Genomic DNA, 22,722 nt, shown 5'->3' on the forward strand with positions numbered 1-22,722 from the left:
CTTCTAATTCAAGCAGCTGTGTCTGGTTAATACCCTGCTAGTTTCCTCTGTTACCCACCAATGTATCTTAGGTATTCATATGGCTGCAATTACTCTAGCATCTGATCACATCATGATCTTTAATGTCTTTTTCCTCGCAACATCCCTGTGAGCAAGACAAATACTATTGCTCCTATTTTACAGATGGGGAATTGAGCACAGAGAGACTTAATGACTTGCCCATGGCCACAGAAGAAGCCTGAAGCAGAGCAAGAATTGAAGCCAGGTGTTCCAATTCCCAAACTCTGGCCCTAACTACTGGACCATCCTTCTTCTCTTATGAGTGAGGCTGTGATGTAATACTGGCCTCAAAAGTTTCCTCTTATGGTCCCCAAAAGTCAAATACACCCTCATGAGCAGGACAAAGGATTTACTGTAGTCATATATTCCCCACTGAGCTGGAATAACATAGAATATACAGACGAGGCCAAATTTGACCTGGTGTAAATGGATGCAACTCCATTAATTTACATCTGCTTATACCAGCTCTGAATCTAGCCAATGGTGAGCAATGTTATAGAAAATAAATGCCTTTGAAAAAAAGATCTTCTCAACATAAGCAATATGGCATAATTATTGCAGGGAATAATTTACCCCTTCACTGGTACAGATCCACCCTCTCAGACCCCACTTCAGAAGATCTCCTATGTATGCCAGATATATACAATGCACACCTACAAAGTCTTTGTTTCTGTAGTATATATATAAAATACTTTTGGGGAAAACATTTTTTATTGAATTAAGAGACAGAGGCAAAAGGCAGAAAGAATACAGGCGGTGCACTAGTTCCAAATACCAGTATTAACAGAAAGAGAAATGGAAACATGTTCAAGTCAAAGCCACACAAAAACTAAGACTAACCTTCAGATGTGTACTAGACCTGTATGCACAGCACTCTGATGTGAAGATCTGAAATATTAACCCCAGAGACTTCACATCATAAAAATACAAATTAAATAACAGAAAATGAATGTCAGAAAAGACAGAAATAAATGATATTTCAATAATATCCCTAATCTAAGAGAAACTTTGACAAAGAACAGCACTAGTGGAAGGAAAGCAAAGAATTAGAGACAATCATTCACATATTTCCATACAAAATCCAAAATAGCAAATTCACACTGATGTGTTTTGCTGTGTCTGGGAACGAGTTCAAAACTGAGCTCTGAATGTTATGGCACCTCAGACCACAGTCCTTTTCTAATGCAGAACAGTTTCTCTGTAAGAGAAAACCCCCCAAAAGAACAGATTTCCAAAAATCCAATTTGAGGAATCCAACTGATAAGAACACATCCATGTGAGGACCGGGGCGAGGAATGGGGGGAGAAGAAGCTGGGCAACTCCAAAGCAATTTATCCAGGAGAAAAGCTTTCAATAGAGTTTCACATCCCAAGAAGATATGGTAACAGGGAGCAAAGGAATCTGGCTACCTGCTTTAGTTCAAATCTGAATTTCTTCCCAATGTTCTTTTACTGCAGTTTGAGACCAGGAGAAAGGCAGCCAGTCTTCTACCGAACCGCTACAGCTGCAGTCTTTAGGGTGAACACCGGACACAGAGATATGGCTTAGATCAGGAGTGACAGACACACAGATTGCAATGTTCCATTCACTTGCTTTGCTTTTAGCACATAAAAGTGCCTCCAGAAACCATTCCCGACTTTTCTGTTGAACAATTCTTCTAATTCAGTACAGTTGCATAGACAGATTTCACAGAAGAAAGAAATTACTTTTCTCCCCTACACTTGTAAGTTTCTAGGGCAACATTATCAGAAAAGCATGTCAGTCCACCTTCAGGACTGTATGCTTAATTACATGCCTTCGTTTGTTATATTGGGCAAATGACCATTTACAATGGATAGATTTCCATTGACTTCAAGGGCAGTAGGATTGGGCCCCAAATACCTATGTATTTTCCAACCTCCAACCTCCCTTTCTGAAAATTTGGTCCATAAAGGTCCTCTCCCAGGGAGTTACCTTCACCACCCTATTGGGTTTACAGATGTGATTAATGAAATGGTGTCTTAACCAAAACAGTGGCCACTCAGTAGTAAATAACATTTGTTCCAAAGATGTCAAATCACAATTACGATGACTTCCTTTTTCTTGCATAAATATAAATTAAAAAATAAACTATTTTTTTACAAATTTGGAAATAAACACATAATGTACCAAAAAAGATGAGCTAGATAGGTGTAAATATAAATTAAAAAAGCACAAAAGATCAGTTAAAAACATTATAAAAAATGATGCCCTAAATAGCTTCTCAGGCAGCCTCTGAAAGAGAAAATAGAAATATAAAGGATTATTCAAGGTGATTTCATCTTCGTGGAATCACATAAGCCATTTGTAACAAGATCTGAAAGAAAGACAAATATTCTGCTCACCAACATAGACTCTGATCCTGCAAACACTGACACACATGCTTCACTTTAAGAGCATTCATCAGTGTTTGCAAGACAAGGGTCTTTCTCACCTGGGTAAACTTCATCATCTCTCAGAGGCAGTGCCCTACACCAGTCAGGCAGTTAAGAGGAGGGGAGGAGAACATTAACAAAGACATGTAATTTACATTTTGAATAATGTAGCATTGTGAATGGTAATTATGGCATTCACAGCTAGAGAATGCTATGGATAAGAATACACACTTTAGTGGATTTTGAACTGACTCAGCCTAGAATAAAATAGATACTTTTTCACACTTAAAAAAACGAGGACACTTTTTCCCACAAAGTTAATTAAAAAACGGCTGAACTTCAAATGCAGGAGCTGTCTAAGTGGTAGCCTGCAGTGATGACTATGGGTGTGAACCTTTGCTCATTGAAGTCAATAACAAAGCTCCCATTTGCTTTGATGGTGCACGATCAGGGTCTAGGTTCCTGACTAAACCATAACTGGACCTCCATCAATCCTTCCCGGGAGGTTATGGGGAGGAAATCCCAAGGTTGTTCCCCTCATGGAGACACCAGTGTCCTTTCAGGGTGAGGGTGACATCTGCCCTTCCCACTATAGAAAAGTACAAAATTTTGTTATTCTGCAGAGGGGAAACTATACCACACAACCAAAAATGGCAATACAGCAGAAGGACTTGTTCCAAAGTCCATTCAAGTCTATGGGAGTTTTTCCATTAATATAGTGAGATTTAGCTCAGTCCTAAGGACCAGATTTATAAAGGTATTTAGGCACCTAAGGATGCAGATAAGCAGCCAGAAAACTAAATCCCATTGAAATCAATGGGTGTAAGGCACCTAAAGACAGATTTTTAAATATATTTAGGCACCTAACTCCCACTGATTCAATCAAAATTACAGAATATTTTTGGAAAATTTTCAAACAAAGGATGAATTTTCAATATCACTCAGTGCTGGCCTAACTCTTCTCCCAAATTCTGATTTGGTGTCTAACCCTCACTGATTTCATTGGGAGTCAGGCACCTAAACACCTTTTAAAATCTGGCTCTTAGTGGCTCTATGCAGTGGCTTTTAACATTCCTACACATGTTTATTTGAGATGAAACTTTACATTCTTGGACAGGACATAAAGGTAAATTTGGGTGGAAAATTTGAGAATCACCTTGGGTAACTTCAAAGTTCAAATATCTGGATAGTTTTCTGTGTGGAAAAGTTCTCAGAGATGTTTGGTAAATCTGATTTCATCACATTTTTCAATTGCAGAGATTTTGTTCGGGATTTCAAAAGTGTTTAGCAGTGGCCTAACACTGAGTCCAGGAGGAGTTCAGCCAACGCTGATTGTCACTGAAAATTCCACTCTGCATTGGAAATTTTCCCCAAAATATTTTGATGAACAAAACAAACACATAATTTCAAAACTTCAAACTAGTCCAAAAGAACCCATTTTCATATCGATTCACATCAAACAGAATCAAAATGAAAATGTTTCAGTTTTGAGGCTTTTTCCTCCTTTCTCTCTATTTACTCCTGGAAAGGGGATAGAAAAGAGTGGGGAGGACAAAAAAAGGGAAACCCTCAAATTTTCATTTTGATTCTACTCTATTCAAATTGAAACAAAATTTTTTCATTTCAAATTGTTTTGTCCAAAATCTGGAAACTTTGAATGATGCAAAAATTTTATGCAGAAATGTTCATACTGTTTGAAAAGCATTTTTCACTGAAAAAAAAATTGATGAATAATTTTCAATCAGCCCTAAAAACAGGAATTATAAGGCATAGCCAAGCTGGCGTCCTAAACCATATATTTCCAGAATAGTATACAACGATCTGTGTTATGCACTGAAGTGCTCACTATACGATACAATATTATGGGTAATACAAGCAAGGATAATGCAGCGTAACAGATTAACATTCAGCATTATTCTGTGTTCCGTTATTTTTATACTGCTGTTTCTTTCACTCACCAACTCATGACTCACACCCTCCCCAGACTGGAATTACCATTCCGGTACTGTGGCTCATTGGGTGTGCTGTCGACTGCTGTATCCTGGGAAGCCTTCTCAAGAACAGTACCACTGTCTCTGCTCCAGGTCACTCTAGAGAACAAAAAAATGCAACATCACCTATAATATGGCATCATCATTAGCTTGACCACAGCAGTCTATTTAGCAAACTGCTTTCAGCATCCAACAGGGATATTGCATTGATTTAGTTTATTATATAGGTGTTAACACTTAGGCACTGAGGTGATGGAAACACCTAAGATAGACAAAAACAGAGAGCCCATTGCATGGATAACATACATTTCAAAAGCTTTTATAAAGGCTGTTGTGAGATGGGCAAATGAAGTTCAGTGTTGATAAATGCAAATAATGAACACCAGAGGGAAAAAAACTTCAATGACTCCTAACCTTACAAGGTTCTAAGTCGGCTGTGTCAACTCAGGATAGTAACCTGGGTGTCAGTGTAGACAGCTTAGTGAAGACCTGTGCTCCGTGGGCAACTGCGTTCACAAAACGATGTTAGGATGCTTAAGGAACGAGATGGGGAATCAAACTGGAAATATTATAATGCCTTTATATAAATCAGTGATGCCACCTGGCCTGGAAAACCATGTGCAGAACCGGTCATCCCTTCTCAATTCATGACTTCTTCCTCTCTTAGGGCCGGACTATGGTCCAACCTTTCATGGCTACACGGAGACATAAGACCCTGCCTCCAACCCACATTGCGGCTCAGGATGTAAATGGGAAAGCAAGCTCCATATGACCGCTACTTCCACTGCAATCAGCGTGGAAGCAGAGAGGGGCAGGAAGAGGGAGAAGCCTTGCCCCCCTCTCTCTTCCCCCGTGTGAGCCTGTGGAGTTGAGTTGGTATGGGCAGGAAGTCATCTGCCCCTTGCATGGTGCTGTAGCAGATGACTTGTCCCTGGAGAAAGGGGGTACAGAGAGACAATGCGACTCTCTGAGTTACAATTCCTTCTCTGGCCTGCTGCTGGGATGGCACAGACATTCACTACCCCTTACGTAGGGCTGTGCCCAAGGCATAATCTAACTCTCCAGTGCTCACTGGCAGGTCCCTTGGCCCTCTATTCTCCCCCAGTCTTTCAAGCCTGGTTTTACAGATGCCCACAATGACCTTCCTCAGGAGACGATGAAGTGCACCCTGCTCCCATGAAAGCTGCATTATGTTCCCTGCAGAGCCATTGGCCTCCTAGCAAGCTTAGTTTCTTGTCAGCTCAGTTTTCAGCAGGTTCTTCTAGGTGAGCTAGACAGTCAGACAGCCGTGCCAATTGGTCTGCCACTGCCAGAGAGACTTTACTGCTCTACACGCTGATGCAACCTCAAGTCACCCGTTGTGTCCTCTGCTCTACTCTCTTGCCCAGCCCAAAGCTACAGTGCAACTGGCTGGCTGGAGGGGAGCGGGTGAGCATCAGAGGGAAGGAAGATTGAAGGCTTACTCATGCTTCCCAAATTCAAATGTCAGGGTCTTCCCTCACTTCATATAGCAGAACATCCTGAATGTGGGAGCATGTCCTCAGCACACCAGTCATGTCATTTCCTCCACCATCTTTCCCAGAGAGAGAAACCCTGAAGCAGAAGCCTGAAGAGGCTGTGGTTAGTGACCTGAAATGGAACCGACTGCCATTTTAAAGACAGTTTTTTTAGTGGGAAAGCTAATGGGAATCAAAGTGGCCCAAAGAAGAAGCAGAGCTGTCAAAGCAGTGCAACATCATGTCTGTCAGTGTTCGAGCCCAGCTGCAGCGTCGCAGCATTTTTGGTATTGCTGAATCAAATCGGTAACAGGTTGTGCTTGTCAAATCCTAATCAGAGGCACTACTCAGCAACATCTGTCCTGTGCTTTAGCCTCTTCTCCTGAGCCTATATTTTTCCTGAGCTTGTAGCTCATTTGTCTTGAACTAGTACCATCCTATCTCGCTCATTCCGAAGCCTAACTATATGATTTGAACATTGTAAGATGGAAGTTCCTAGGGTTGCATCAGGGACTGGGGGTAGTAGCTGGGGTCATTCTGTTGTATAATTCAAAGAGAGGGTAGCTAGAAACACTCACTCACTCAGTCAGTTAAAATCAGCTTGCTTGCTGGTGGTTGTGCAAGAAGACCCCAGGAGTGGGGGTTCTCACAGCAGAGCAAAGTAAGATGGGCTTCAGGAGTGGAGGATTGGGGTGACACCACAATACAACAGTCCAGCTTGCACTAGCGGGACGTTACACATGTGTTCTTTGTAAAACGTAACAGTATTGAACTTAATCCTCAAGCCTGAAGTCAATAGCAAAGTCCCCAGAGACTTCAACGGGATCCGGACTGGGCCCACTCTCTTCAAAACAGAAACTGACAGCTAATCTTCACGTGTTAGCTGTTCACATTTCTTAGGGTTAGACCATCCCTTTCACTTCCAGGCATGGAAGACAACCGTATTGAGTAGACCTGACCTGGCATTCTGGGAAAGATGGGAGTAATAGTTCTGTGACATCATCCCTCCCTCTTCCTCATCCTGAGGAAACTCCGTGGTGAATGTACCATCAAAATCAGGCGTTCTCTCTGTGAAGCAGGAAGGAGAACTGGAGCATCACTCCCTCAGAAAATGCAGGGACTACCCAAGTAAAATAATGCTGATCCTGTCAACACAGAGTGTGGTGTCCTTCACATGCAATTAATAATTGCCCTTCCACAAAGGGGGAGTTTGGGACAGTGGGGACTGCAGGAGGGTATCTCCACTCTGATGAGCCTCATAAAGTCTGTGAGAGCTAGATTCCTCTTCTGGAGACCTTATAAACCAACCTGATTGAAATTACTGGTGCTGGTTCAAAAACTGGGCCATTCATAAAGAAACTATTACATTCACATCATACACACAGGGTATGTCTACATTATGGGGATTATTCTGGCAGAGCTATGGTGCTGTAGCTATCCTGACGTAATCTAGTAGTGTAGACACAGCCTGTGCTGACAGAAGGGGGTTTTCCATTATGTGGGAACCCATTTCCCCTAGTAATGGTAGCAAGGTCAATGAAAGCATTCTTCTATTGACCTCACTGCATCTATAAGGGAGGTTAGGCTGGCATAGCTACGTCACTTGGAGGTGTGGATTTTCCACACCCCTGAACTATATAGTTATGTCAGCCTAAAACGTTTACGCATAGAGCAGGCCACAGAAAAGTTAGCTAAAAACATAAATACACTTGCTGAACGACTGCTGTGTAACACTACCTTATTTCATAGAATTCAGAACGAGAATACATAAGAACCCAAACAGAGAGAGGGAGAGAAAAAAAAAAGACAAAAGCAGGCTGGTCCCTAAGACAGCGAAGCACAGCTCACCCCACCTTGCTTTAAACTGGCTCTCTCCAGATTGATTGTCTGCTGACTGACTAAAATGACCCAGATCACATGGCTTTGGTAAGGGCCCTCTATCCCGCAAGCAAATGCCTCACATTTCAAGTGATTGCGTGTCATTTTTAACCAGTTTCCACTACACCACATAAACAAAATGTGTTAATGTTAGAAGTAGGTTTCAATGTAGTCCAGTGAACAGCCAAACTACAACATTACACTTTCAGTACAAAACTTAGAATATAATCATAGAATAATAGACTATTAGGGTTGGAAGGGACTTTAGGAGGTCATCTAATCCAAACCCTTACTCAAAGCAGGACCAAGTCGGGCCTTAAAGACCTCTAAGGATGGAGATTCCATCACCTCCCTAGGTAATTCATTCCAGTGCTTCACCACCTTCCTAACTTCTGCACGTCTTAAAAATTACAATAATTTGAATACCTGACAAAGAAAAGCTAAAGTGTCCAATCAGTTACGCATGGCTATATAATCCTTCATCACTCACCAGACACCCAATATATACCACTTACCGACTTTTATTTTGCCTCCTAAAATTTGAAAACACATGCACAATGGTGAAACTAACACATTGCTAGGAGACTGAAAAATATCATGTTACATTCAAGGGATTCATTTTCAATAACCTCCTAGTAATTTGTTGCTGTGACATCTGCATATGTTTTCAGGAGGGTACATTCAGGATGGGTGGGTGTTGTAAATTGGATGGGCCGAGACCAATAACTTTCATTATTGCAGACTTGAGAATAAATCCTCAATTTTCATCACGGCAAAAGGAAAATAGTGGGGTGCTTCAAGGTTCTGTACTAGGTCGCATGTCGTTTAATACATTTATAATGATCTGGAAAAGGGGGTGAGTGCTAAAACAGCAAAATTGGCAGATTCCCCAAAGTTATTGAGAACCAGAAAGGGTTATGAGGAACTTTGGAGAAACCTAAACAAGTTACAGGAATTGACAACATGGTGGCCAATGAAAGTCAATGTCAATAAATGCAAAGTAATAAACATTGCAGGGAAAAGAATGAAGCTACTCTTATAACTTAAGGGTTCTAAATTAACTGTATCAACCCAAGAAAGGGGCTTGGGCATCACTGTAAACAGCTCAATGAAGAGCTCTGTTCTTTGTGCAGCTGCGCTCACAAAAGCAACCAAAATGTTAGGGTGCCTAAGGAATGAGATGGAGAATAATTTAACAAATATTATAATGCCATTGTAGAAATCAATGGTGCAGCGTCATCTCGGTACTGTGTGCAGTACTGGTCACCCTATGTCCAAAAGGATATTACAGACATAGAGGGGGTTCAGAGAAAGACAATGAGAATGATCAAAGGTCTGGAAATATTCATATTGCCATATGAAGAAAGACCGATAAGACTGAGATTGTTTATTTTAGAAAGGAGATGTATAAGGGGATCCATGATAAAAGTCTATAAAATAATGAATAGTCCAGATAAGGCACATTGGGAGCTCCCGCTATCCCTGTCTTATTATACAAGAGCAAGGGGACATTCAATCAAAATTAAAGGTGGGAAATTATAAATCAATAAAAGGAAATACTTTTTCACACAATATGGAACTAAGCTGTGGAACTCACTGCCACAAGAAATAGTTAAGCCCAAGACTTTAACAAGATTCAGAAAGAGATTGGATGTTTATATGGATATTATGAATACCCAGAGTTATCATAATAAATGACAATAAAACATTTGGAAGCGATATTAAACTTTGTGCTTTAGGGCTTATGCTCGTCTCTAGTTATTCGAGACCAAGATAAGACCTACTGGCTACTGTCAGAGACAGGATACTGGCTTAGATGGACCACTAGTCTGATTCAGTATGGCAAGTACTATGTTCCTAAATCAGGCCCCGTGCTACTCTATATTTTAAATCTAATGAAATCTAATAGCAATAGAACTGAACCTCTTTAATAGTCAGTTGTCTCAAGACAAACATGAATTTGCCCCTTGAATTAGACACAGATGAATTGCTTTTCAATTTTGGTGTGATTTGCAAATTGGATCATGGTTGAATGTTCACCAAGTAAATGCATGACAAAGAGAGATGTGAGGCAGTCATGCTGTGTGCAGAGAGGGCCATTTATTTATTATTAATTAATTTATTACTATTATTATTATTCAAAAAAGCCTCAGGAAACCCTAAGAGTCTTGGAAGGATCTAAAAATAGCAGGGTGCATCACTGCTTGAAGGCTGACAGATGCAACGCTACATAGCTGCAACTACATTAAAAGAAAAGTTGAGGGGGAACAAAGAGAGAAAACCTCTGAAGCCTGCTACTTTTTGGAGGGGAACATCAACAAGATAGCATAAAACCCCTTCAGCTCTTCCAGTGGTTGCACTTTTGCTTCATCGCTGTGACAGAGGGAGCTCCCAGGGCCATAGCTGAAAGTCACTGCAAAGCCATGAACAGGAGGACTGTAATTTAAAGAAAGAAAATATTTAGGATGAGATATTCCAAAGCATTCAGCATTAGGCTAACTGCACCCACTGAAATCAATGAACTACCATTGGCTTCATGGGAGCACACTTATGGCAATACTTAGTGTCTTTAAAAATCTCCATGCTTTTTTTTTAGTTCAGTGAGTTCATTTAGAGCAAATGTATCTGGACTGACATGTTTGCTCCTATAGTTATTTCTGGTACCCTTCAAAATAGGTCTGAACTGCATTGCAATATCAAATCATCTCTGCTAGGCTCTCCGATTGATTTCATAAGGAAAGTACAAAGCCCCATTTGACTCAGAACTCCTTCTGCAGTTCTGTTTTTCAGGTTAAACATTATGCACTGACAGTGACATCAGGCCTTATATAATTTCATGTGATGCCTTTCTAGACAGTGTAGAAACAGACTGAATCACAACTTGGCTTTAGAGTTGACAATGAATAACAATTAGATTACCTCCAGCCTTTTCCAAAATGCTTGCTCATCTCACAGCTAGTCCAGAGCAAGGCTGAGGCCCAATCCTGCTCTCATAGACGTCAATGGGAAAACTCTGGTTGAATTCAATGGGAGCAGAACCGTGCCCCTGGGGCTCAATCCTGCTTTTACTGAAGCCAATGGCAAAAGTTTCATTGATTTCTATGGTGCAAAACCAGACCTTTGGGTTTCAAACAACTGCACCAACAAAAGAGCAGCCTCATGAAGCAGTATAACATACCTAATGACTATGGGCCAGATTTTTAATATTTTTAAAGGTATTTAGCTGCCTAAAGATGCAGATAGGCACCTGGTGGGATTTTCGAAAGTGTCCTACTAGGCACCCTGTCTTCAGCTGTAGGCACCAAAATACCTTCAGAAATCTGGCTCTAAATCCTTGGAGTTAGGCACAAGACTGGGGGTCAGGCAATAAGCATCCCATTCCTGGCCCTGTCATTGCGTGTCCTTGGGCAGAGTGCTTAGGCCTCAGTTGTGCCCGGTAGGCAGAGCCCTGTATTGGAGACAATGTGGAGCTGCACGACCCCAAGGGAAGCTCTAGGAAAAGTTGGAGGAGCGCACCAACTCCTATGCCAATTCTGGGGGTGCAGCGTACATGGCTGCTTGGCGCATGGGGTGGGAGGCAGCACCTGCCCCCTTGTAGGAGGTCTTGTGCCCCTGCAATTAAAATAAAAATAAGCAATTCCTGAGCTCCAGGAAGCAGAGGCTGCAGCTGAGTCCCTACTGCAGTGCAGGGGTGCAAAGGGGGATGGAAATCAGGCTACCTTCCTCATTACCCACCCACCGAGCTGTGCAAAATCCGACCCTTGAACTTTCTGTGTTTTATTTGTCTGATCTGTAAAAAGGGGGTAATAATATAATTTAATGGGAGTCAATGGGAGTCTCCCTGTTGATTTGAGTGAGTTCTGGAGTAGGCTGAATGTTTGTAAAGGAATCACTGGACGGAAGGAACTGTATCAATATAAAGTGATCATTTTCCAGTATTATAACATACCCCTACTTCCCACTGGTACTTTGTAACCTTGGTCTAATCACTGTTTGTTACATTGCAAAAGAGAGGAGGGAAAGAACAATCAGCATGAGCTCAATTTAGTTCCGTAGGATTGTTTTCTGTAAAGCCAATGTGATGTTTTACACTGTTACTCAGCCATGCTACCTATAGCACAAGGCTATTTGCATACAGTGGGCCAAAACCTTCTCGCAGGATGCACCAATACAAGCCCTCGAACTGAGCTGTGTGCTGACTTACCACATGTGCAACCCTATTCACTTTAATTGTGTTGCACCTCTGTAACTGACAGCAGAATTTGGCCTGCTCAGTGTAAAATGCTTCTAACTTTACAGTTGATTTAATAGGGTAATTAAAATGAGCGCATTGGGAAGCCTATAAAACTTGTTGACATGCCCTGTACTATTAATCAGCCACATTCATTCTTATCATTCTAATTTTTCCTTGTATAATAAAAGGCCCTGGGCCTGATTCACCTCTGTGCTAGCCCTGTTTTATGCTGGTGTACTCCGATTACACAAGCATAAAACTGGAGTAATACAGTGGTGAATTAGGCACAAGAATAATATTAACCAATTTTCTCACTACCATCAGGGTTAAACCTTGGAAAATCCTCTTTGCTGCAGAGATTTTTTTCTCCCTCTGGGAAGTAAATGCAAGATTGGCTGCTTATCCTTTGGTAAGAATAGGTAATTTAGTGTATCCTAACTATAACCGATGTGCCAGAATTCATTTCCACCCATCCCTAAATAAAGAAGGCGAGAACTACACACACCTGAGTGAAATAACTTCATTAATTAGGCTCCTTTTCAGGAAATGTACCTGTATCATGTTTCCTATTCATAGGAGACTAAAACTTCACAAAATCTGCTACTGGCTGCTCTCCCAGGATATTTTCCACTCGCAAATATTTCTAAAATTGTCAACCTCACTGTAACAATTTCCATATGGGAAGCCTGACATCAGACGTACATTCGATTGAAAAAGAAATTGCAAACTGCTTTTGAAAAGGAAAACAAATTTCAAGTATGTCGTATTAGCTCATGTTTACAAGCCTTTGTTCCAATGACACCGAGAAACCATTTTTTGGACCCTACGCCGACAGTCATGGTAATACAGTTTGCAAACCAGCAAAGAGAATGCTGAGGTTTTAATTTATGAACAATGGATTTTATGTGAGACCTTTATTAAGGCTTGATTCCTGCACGTTAGGGTGTATTACCGAATATAGGAAAAAATCGTACACAAGGCATTAAGACCCAACCCAACTCTCCAATTCTGAAAATGAAAACAGACATCTAAGCAACTATTCATCTGTCTGCAGGAGTCTTCCCTGGAAAGGGGAGGAATGCAATGCCACGACATGCATTTTGCACCAATCACCAAGATGATTTCATTGACTGATTTTGGACCTCACTAGATATAATTGCTTTGGGACTGGTCTCCTTGTAACTCCAGCTTAGGGTGCAAAATAAATATGGAAATGCAAAACATGTGCTAGCTAGCCATTTTGCATGTCAAGCATGTGGAATAAGCAGGATTGGGTCACCACACACCCTCTCACCCTGCGCCAACACATCCGCTCTTCCTGCTATCCATATAAGTGAGAGCCCAGCTTAATACTGTAGATATACGAAGGATGAAGTGAAAACAGATCATTCTCAGGTCTGGCTGACCAGGACCGAGGGGAGGGGCAAAGGTTCACTTCTGCGGAGTTACTCCAGATTTACACTGGTGGACCTGAAACCAGAATCTGTCCCCTAACCTAGCTGAAATGTACACTCCATTGCCCAGTACCATTCTTAATTATATATTTAGCAGCCTCTCACTGCAGAGGGATTAGTAAAAAGGCATAAATTCACCCCATAATGGGCACATCTGCTACTAACTCCAATGGGAATTACGTCCACTTCCACCAGGGATGAGATTGGTCCGTGAACTACAGTTCTGTCCTCTCATAAATCTGATCCTGTTTCCTGAGGCAAGCATGCGTTTCAAACATATCACTCCTCCAAGTGCTTCCTAATACGAGGACATGATAAGAGACTCTTTGAGTTTACTTCCAATAACAATGGACCTGAATGAACACCCTGAATTTTGCAGGGGTGAAGGCAAGTTGCTCCAGCTGTGTTTGGATCTGAGTAAGAAGGGGTGTTCTAGTGGGGCTTACACTTTTCCCCGAAGCTACGAGAGAGGTGTCGGAATGTTTTATTTCCTGTAGACCACAGCATAGCAACCACTGACACAGAAAATAGCCCTGGGGTTCCAAGAGATTTCTACTGACACTTGCAAGATTTCCCATCATTTCTAAGTCCAGTGAAGCTCCAGTGAGGGATCTAGCATGCAATGGCCACGGGCAACTTAATCACCTGGTGGTTAAAATCCCAGTAGCCAGTCTTGTAGCAGTGCTGCTGCATGGGTGGGATCCAAGGTTAGCGTAGAACATGAGCTAAAGCAGCAGCATCCTCCCCTCCTTGTTCAAGTCACAGAAGCCCTTTCCTGAAACTCAGCCAGTTGGGGTTCTGTTGAATGGTATGGCTAGATGTGTGACTGGACGGGGGACAGAGCCAAAACCAGGCGGGTTTCTAGAGCAACCACCCCTTCCAATGACTGGAAACTGATGACATATACGATAAGATCATGCTGACAGAGTCAATCTGATGTGGAGCCCTACTGCACTGCTCCTGGTGGATCTGGCTTCTCCCCATGGGCACTGAACCCTGCATTGGCAGAGTGGGACTGCACCACTGCCAGCCCACAGCAACTGCATCTACACCCCTCTCTCCTCTACACCTGAGCATGCACAGGTTTGCTTTGCAGGATGTCTGGGAGAACTCAGGTCTCCTCCGACATGAGACTTTCAGCCCCCTGAATAGGAATAGAACCCACACCACTCCCCCCTCGGCGTTAGTCAGTGCAACCTCCACAATGAAATTCGTGGAGCTTCCAGGCCTTTCAGTAGGTTTCTCCGCACACTCCAGACCCATCCACTTTTGAACCTACACTCTTGCTTTTATCACATTTCCCCTGCGTATCTCCTGGATCCTATTTCTGTCCATTCCCCTCCATCTAGTACCTGTGTAAGGAAGTTTGAATTCAATGGCAAAACAAGACGGCCAAAATGTAGGTAAAACCAAACTCGGGGACACTTCAGACCATATTAATATCCAGTCAAGTTCATTCTGCATTAAATATATATAAAAACAGCAGAATAAGGTAAAAAAATAAAAACAACTCTTAATAATATTAGTGTATTTAATAATAATAGTACTTAGCACTTACATGGTGCTTTACCTGTTCCAAGCAAAGGAGACCTTTGTGCTAGGGCCACTTCACAACACCCCAGTGAGATACATCAGTCAAAATCACTAAAGAGAGGGAAACTGAGCAAGACATTCAAAGTGCATTGCCCATGGTCCCACAGTGAGTCAGTGGCAGAGTTAGAATTCAGGGCCTTCTGGCTCCCAGCCATGTGCTCACTCCTCCAGCCCATGCAACCTTGGCCAAAGTTGCATCGCCGCTCTGTGTTTCAGTTTCCCCATCTGTAAAATGGGGCTCATGATATTGGCCTGCTTTGCAAACTGCTTTGAGATCTACAGATGAAGATTGCTATATAAGAGCTGGGTATTTGTTTATGAATTATCATTAGGATTATTAAAGGCCTCTTCTTAGACTGATCATGGCCTCCTAATTATTCATTTGGCAAGCAAGCTGAAACGTATCAGTGCACTAATGGCTACCTTATCCAATTAAAACATTCCACAGTTTCACGGTGTAATAATAAACGAATAACATGCTTTTTCATATTAACTTTTCTCATCTTTAAATAACCCTTTTATGCCTTGGAAATTATAGTGTGTTCTAAAGCAAAAAAACCCAAAAACAATCCAACGAAACATAAAGTTTGTTCACATTAAAAACTTCCCTCAATTACGCCCCCCCCCCCAACCTTAGATTTCCAAAATATTTAACGAGAGAAATTACAAGGCTACGCTGTTTCAGTGATGCAAATCTCTTTTCAGCTGTTCTCAAAAAAATCACATGCATTTCCAGCTACGTGAAGGAATATGCAGATTCAGTAGTGGGGAGAGGGAGTATGGAGAGAGGGACTTAAAAGTGAGCTTGCCCAAGAGAGTTAAGTAGAATAGAATCGCACTAATCCCTCCACGCTCTGGGGAGGGCAACGAGAACCTTGGTGCAGATTTGTGAGGTTTGAGGATTACCAAGTGTCGGGAGCACATCAGTGCAGGTAATGAAATCCTACTATACACACAGACGGGAATGTCACCGCTGCTGACCCTGCTCTCAGCACAGCAGCAGAGAGCCTCAATTGTCTGCGCCACTGTCTAGCTACCCATCTATCCATCATATTTAGAAGGCTCTCATCAACCCTGCTGTAGCTGAGTGCAAGCAAACTGCAAACCTGATTATGGGGATTTGCCAGGGCACTGGTTTTCGAAGGCTGGAGTAGCAAGGTTACACTGTGTGTGTCATCTATACGGAATATATAACGTTGTAGTGGGCTTCCCTGCCCGCCACTGGCTGGGTTGCAGGTGGGCATGGTTTGAGAGAGAGGTGAGGTAAAGCTGAGGGTTCTCAGCTTGGCACACATTAGGGCTGTACGTGGGGTGCTCTCCGGATGGCAAGGGAGAGGGTAGTGAAGGCAGAGACAGTAAAGGTGGGCAAGGTCTAACGTTTGAGATGAGCAGCTGTCAGTAACTGGGGACTTAAAGTTTGAGGTACTCAAAATGTGGAAAGAGACAGAAGCATGTGATGCAAATGTCAGCGGAGCCAAATGTACATCAACACACCTGGGCATAGGGTGTAAACCAGCATGGAATTTGGCCCCTGCTATTCAGCTGCTTTCTGCAAGGTAGGGAGCGACATTCTGGGTGCCACGCTGCAGCCACAACACAGAGATGTGATTTGTCTTTCATTTCGCCTTCATGCATGTCATCAAATGCTACAACCCTTCTTGCTTTCTTTGGGAACATAATCCCTTGGTGATACTAAACCTGAGCTGACAGATGATACAGCAGAAGAGTTACAGGATCTTTGAGCTGATTGTGATAATGTAACATCTTTGGTAAACTTCTTTTAGAGTAATCCGTTGTACAGTAATCATTTGGTTTATCTGTTTTGAGACCCCCCGGTTCTTAAACTGAAAAAGAAACATTCTTCAGATAATGCTCCTGCCAGTTAGGAAGATAATTAATCTACTGCCAGGTAAGGCAATTTGTGGAGAGCTATTCTGCTCTCACACTAATAAAAATTCAGCACAACATCATTCCAGTGCAGTCAATGGGCCTAATTTTGAGCTCATTTACACTGATGTAAATCAGGGGTAACTTCATAAATGCTAATGGCCATATCTATGCAAAAACAATGCAAGCAAGATCAATGGATTTCAGTGGCATTACTTTGGATTTACTATGGTATAAATGAGAGCAAAGTTTGGCCATTTGTGTTTAACACCAACTGCTTAAATAAACCTCAAAGATAAACTAGCTATCAACTGGCAATGCGTTCTGGAGTGCAGATCGGCAAACATTTTGGACAGCCAGATTCCCAACTCTGAGAATATAGGCTTGATTGTCTTCTCACATACACTGGTGGAATTTGGATGTAACTCCACTGAAGTAAGTGGAATGTAAAGCTGGTGTGGATGAAGAATCAAGTCCTATGCATTTATGATAGTGGGGAATTTGACAAACTTATGCATTCCTGTTTGTGTGTCCAAAGATCTGCTGAAAATCTGGAATTGTTATTACTGGGTCAGATCCTCAGATGGTGTAAATCAATGCAGCTCCGTTGTCTTCAGTGAAGCTATGCTAATTTATACCAGCTGTGGATCTGGCCCATTATTTGTGTGTGTGTGTGGCGGGGGTTGCTTATTTGTGACTGCATCCATGATAAACATGAACAGGTCCAATAAACATACATGGGAACCAAAGAGCACCCAGTAAGTACACTAGATTACAGAAGTGAGAAGGAGTTGCACTATGATGGATAATACTAATTCTACATGAATGTCATTTATTTTTTCCTTTTAACCTTTTTATCTTTGTAACGTAGAATTGGAATGAATTAATTATTTGGCCATAGTATTATTCATATTACTTTTTGTAGTATTCTATTCCTATAGGAATTCTAATTACTTCTGCTTATTGTTGATAACATTATTTGTACAGCATCAGCGTTTTGTATGGGGTTTTACAAGACAAGATATAGATAGATTCCCTGACCAATAGACTGATCCTGCAAATACTTACTAGAGAGAGTATAGCATTTACTACCATGAGCAAACCCACCAAAGTCACGTAGCAAGCGCTATGCTCCACATTAAGTATCTGCACAATTGGGCTCTAAGTTAAGGCAAGACCAATGGGGGATGGAGGAGGAAGAGTGAAAGACCAAGGAAAGGTGAATGTGTGTATCAAGAGGGCAACAAAGATGGGTACTACCAATCATGCTAATACAATTATTATTATATGTGATAACATTAAACACTCCTTGACAGAATGATTTTGCCCAGTGATTTTGGTGATTTGGAGACCATCATGCAATATATTCCTTCTGTTAATTTTTTAAAAATTAACTATTTTAAGTGAGGTGGAGAGGTTGGTGTTCATGAAAATAATGGACAGAAACAGTGGCTAATGTAAGACACACGGCATGCAGATGCTACTTAAAGCTTTATATCACATTTTCCTCAATGAACCTCAATTCTGACCCGAATCAACTCTATTATTACATTTAAGGGTCTTTCCAGAGCACAGATTACCAAGTGTGCCAAGCCATATACAAATCCATCTCTGGGGCGAGTTGTAAAACCAAGGTCATGAATGGCTCCTTAAAGATCCCACTACATCTCTCTGTTAGAGTATTGCTGTTGGCCATCATGCCCTAGCCCAATTTCCATACTGGCCATTGCATTTTGCCCAGTTAGCCCTATACAAATTTCAAGTGGATAATTGCATTCTTCTTCACTATTGGTCAGTCGTGTTGCCGCGTGCTGTTTAACAGGCACCGTGTTCTACATCAGAACTGGCTGCCCGGCGGCATTTCATCAATAAGTAAAGCAATTCCTGTGCTGTGTGGCATAAATAGCCCCTATTCTCCTACTGCTGCATAGTTCAGAGGGAAGCATAGACATGCAGAGGGGAAAAGAAGCTACCTGAGATAGCTCCCCTCTATGCACTATGCACCAGTCCTGCATAGCCCTTGAACCTCACAGGTAAATAGGGAGCATCCTGGGACAGTGAGGTGAGGAGAGAAGCCAGGGAACACCCACTCTAAGTAACATGTTCCTTGTACATAGTCCAAAAAACATACAAAAGTGAGATTTGTTAATGCTGCTGGAAATGTTCGTTCAGCATGCTCGGGTGACCCGTCCAATGATGGCTAGGTCACTGATCACAGCTGCCGGCTCGGAGCCCTGCTGCCCTGGCTGGGTGTGAGTGCAGGAGAGCAGAAAGGAACACTGAGGGTGAGCCACTCGTTCTTTGTGGGGTTTAATCAAGGGATCCCTATTTTATATGCCACGTCAGGAACTGCCCAATGGCACTTGAGCAGCATTACTGGCCCCGTGCAGAAGAGAAGCTGTATTGAAAACACAGCTCCCTTTCTCCACAGACATTTCCAGGTAGGGTGACCAGATAGCAAGTATGGAAAATAGGAACAGGAGGTCAGGGGTCATAGGCACCTATGTAAGACAAAGCCCCAAAAATGGGGACTGTCCCTATAAAATCGGGATATCTGGTCACCCTATCTCCAGTCAGTGTTTTCTGTTTACACCTTTCTCTATGAGAGAGGAATATAGTATCCATTGTTCATAAGACACTTTGGGCTGAATAGAGTTATATAACTGTTAGTTACTGTATTATCATTTGTCGAAGGACAGTCTGTGACATGCATGAATGCCCACTAGTGACCAGGCTGAGCAAACCAAACTCATGCCACTGGTGACCCCAGGCATGATTCAAGCCAGCATCCCAGAAATGAAAGGCTAATGCTTTTCAATACCTTGTGCCATCCTGCCCAAAACGACAAGTCATTAATCACCATTACATCTGTTTCAGGGACTGAAGAAATGTAAAGAACATCGATACTGAGACCTCACATGATGCGGTAGATTGTCCAAAAGTCTGGACCGATACTCGCTATCATTTTTAAACTTCGACTGATGTACTTTGTAATAAACTCTTACATTTTCTGGCTCGTATTGGTCTACCGAGGTTTTTAAGTTTGTTTTTAATTTCCAGGTCAGCGAACACAAAACCAGTAATGGTCTGCACAGATTTCCTTCCTGAAATGAATGGGGGATGGGTGAAAGCAGCATGAACTCTCTCCATATTTCACTTCTAATGTGAATTAATTTCTAATGTTGGTTTTCTTTTGCAGCAATAAATTGTGTAAAATAATAGCAATTTGTTCCTCCTCGTTGTTATACCTCTTCAGCATACCGCACAGGAGGGGTCAATGCCAGCGCCTGCTCCCACTGAAATCAATGAGAGCTGTGCCAGTGAAGTCAATGGAAGCAGAAGCAGGGCCTCCCTACTGGCAATTTATTTATAGATATTCTCAGGCAGGGCTCAGACTTGCCATTCTTATTCATGCAAACAGTCCTTACTAGTGTGGTTAGTGCTGTTGACTTCAAGGAGACTGTTTGAATGAGGAAGGATTGCTCTCAGGAGTAAGGGGTTGCAGGTACTCATTTATAATAAGAATAGAGAAAAATACATCAGAAAAGTGGAAAGCTGAGCTCTGATCGTGGTGTGCACACCATTTAAGGCACGATCTTGCATGGTGAGAAGCTCTAAGGCTCCCAATTCCTCCCCTTGAAGTCAATGGGAACTGAGGGCTCCAAATCTCCATTTAGGCACATGCTTAACTTCAAGTACCTGAGTAGTTACTGAAGGCAATGGGACTTGAGCACATGCTTAAGTGCTTTGGTGAACCAGGGCCTGAGCACTCCTTGAATCCCAACCCTCAACACCTTGAAGGTACTCCCTCTTTCTGCCTAATAAGCCTCCAGCAATCTCTTATCCTTGAAAAGCCATCAAATCTGAGTTCCAAATGTGTGACTGACAGTTTTAAACGCCAAGCCAAACAAATATTTTCAATCAGAGCTGAAGAATAGTCGGTTCCCCTTTTATTTGCAGCTCTTTTCTTTTATTGTGGAAATATGTAGCATGCGAGCCAGTCAAACACTACAGAAAAGCATCAGACAGTCCATGTGAATGATCAGAACAGAAGGATGAAGAATGATCTGATGAGCTCGTAAACAGCCCAGGGCAGAAGCAAACTCCTCTGCTTTCCTAGGGCCCAACCTGGATGGATGCTGAGCACCCACACTTCACAACTCGTACTGGGACAAATGTTCCCCTCAGTTACACCAGTGACTGAAGGCAGAATTTGGCCGATTGACTTCACTGGACATTCAGGGCACTTAGCACCTTACAGGGCCAAGTTTTGTGCTACCTCCCCCAGCTTACTAGTTCTGATTCTGCTCTCACCTGAACCAATTCTGCACCAGTGTTACTCCATTGACTGCAATTATTGTGTATTATTTTTATGACATTAGTGCCCAGAGAGCCCACAGAGGGTCAGGACTCCATTGTGGTGCCAGGCACTGTAGAAGCACTCAGGTGCCTGCCCTAAGGAGCTTACAGTCTAACCTGAAGACAAGACAAAGTGGGAGAACAAACAATGGAGAACATAAGGGAGGGAGGTGACGGTGATAGGGTAACGGTGATAGTCAAGGCCTGATCCTGCAAGCCTCACTCAGGTGTCTCAAAAAGGGACTACTTGAAGTCAATGGGACTCTTTGCAAAAGCAACTCCTATAAGGTCTTAGAGGATCAAGACCTTAAAAATTGCAGCAGGCAGACTTCTTTTTTTTTTTAACATTGTTGCTCAACTTTGCAGATCGGCCCAATCTTGCACTGCTCATGGAGGCAGAACTCCCCCTGACACAAATGAAAGATTTGCCCACATCAGGAAGACGGCAGGATCAGGCCCTTTATTCATAACTTCTGTTGTGAATGATTTCTAAACATACGTCATCGCATCAAATCTAAAAGACAAAGATCTAATGCCAACAGGAAGAATCCTGCACGTCTTTCTCAGGCAAATTCTCCCTGGTTTTGAGTTGGGCCTAATGTGATATTTCTTTACAGCATCTTGAAAAAATTCTACTTGCCTGCTCACCTAGCATGAGTAATACCTTTTGGAGTGGGAGAGAAAAATATCAACTTTTTTTCATTATCATCAATCGTCACGGTAAAAGATGGGTGGGTAGATATTGGGCCTGGGGTAGGGAGCATTAAAGGAAATTTTTTGCAAGGTTGATTTACACTAACCACAGTGCATACATTTTACTTTCATGCATAAAATATATTTTTGTCTTAAGTAAATACCAAATGCATTGAAAATTTGATAAAAAACAAACCTTGAGTGTTGACAATCAAGACTTCTCTTCCATGACCTGCTAATCTTGCCTTGCCACGGTACATGGAAAAAGGCATGAAATATCCTTCAGCAGTGCAACAGGAGTTTGCAAAACCTTGTAAGTTCTTTGCAACAGAAATAATAAGGTAGCTCTTCGACTTGAAGTAACGAATCAACTTGATTTCAGTGTTCACTAACGTAGCTGCACAGTGCCATGTCATCAAAATGAAGATTATTTATCGTTGTCATTCAGGAATATTTAAATTGTAAAATCCATAACGTTGTGAAGGTTTTGGTTTGAAATGACAGAAAAAGAAAACATTTTGATGAAAGATGGTTCTTTCCTCCTCAGTCCAAGATATAAGCCACATGATGGTTATTTAAGCAGCACTCTGTGCCATATCAGATTCTAAGTGCCATCCGTTTTTTAAATATGAGCATTTAAAACAACGAGCCATTTATACAAACGGCATGGATATGCAATGAGAC

At 42.0% G+C, this 22,722-nt stretch overlaps 1 long non-coding RNA gene across 1 annotated transcript; it reads right to left on the reverse strand.

Moving 5' to 3' along the window:
• Positions 1-759: 759 nt before the first annotated feature.
• LOC137141914 (uncharacterized) lies at positions 760-22,498 on the reverse strand. Its single transcript, XR_010916783.1, has 3 exons — positions 22,235-22,498; positions 4,412-4,543; positions 760-2,313 (listed from the first exon to the last, which is right to left on the reverse strand). It is a non-coding gene; the product is annotated as an uncharacterized lncRNA (long non-coding RNA).
• Positions 22,499-22,722: the final 224 nt, after the last annotated feature.

Source organism: Emydura macquarii, unplaced genomic scaffold (genome assembly GCF_026122565.2).
Source record: "Emydura macquarii macquarii isolate MOO-44397 ecotype Brisbane River unplaced genomic scaffold, CSIRO-AGI_Emac_v2 contig_3122, whole genome shotgun sequence".
Taxonomy (NCBI): Eukaryota; Metazoa; Chordata; order Testudines; family Chelidae; genus Emydura; species Emydura macquarii.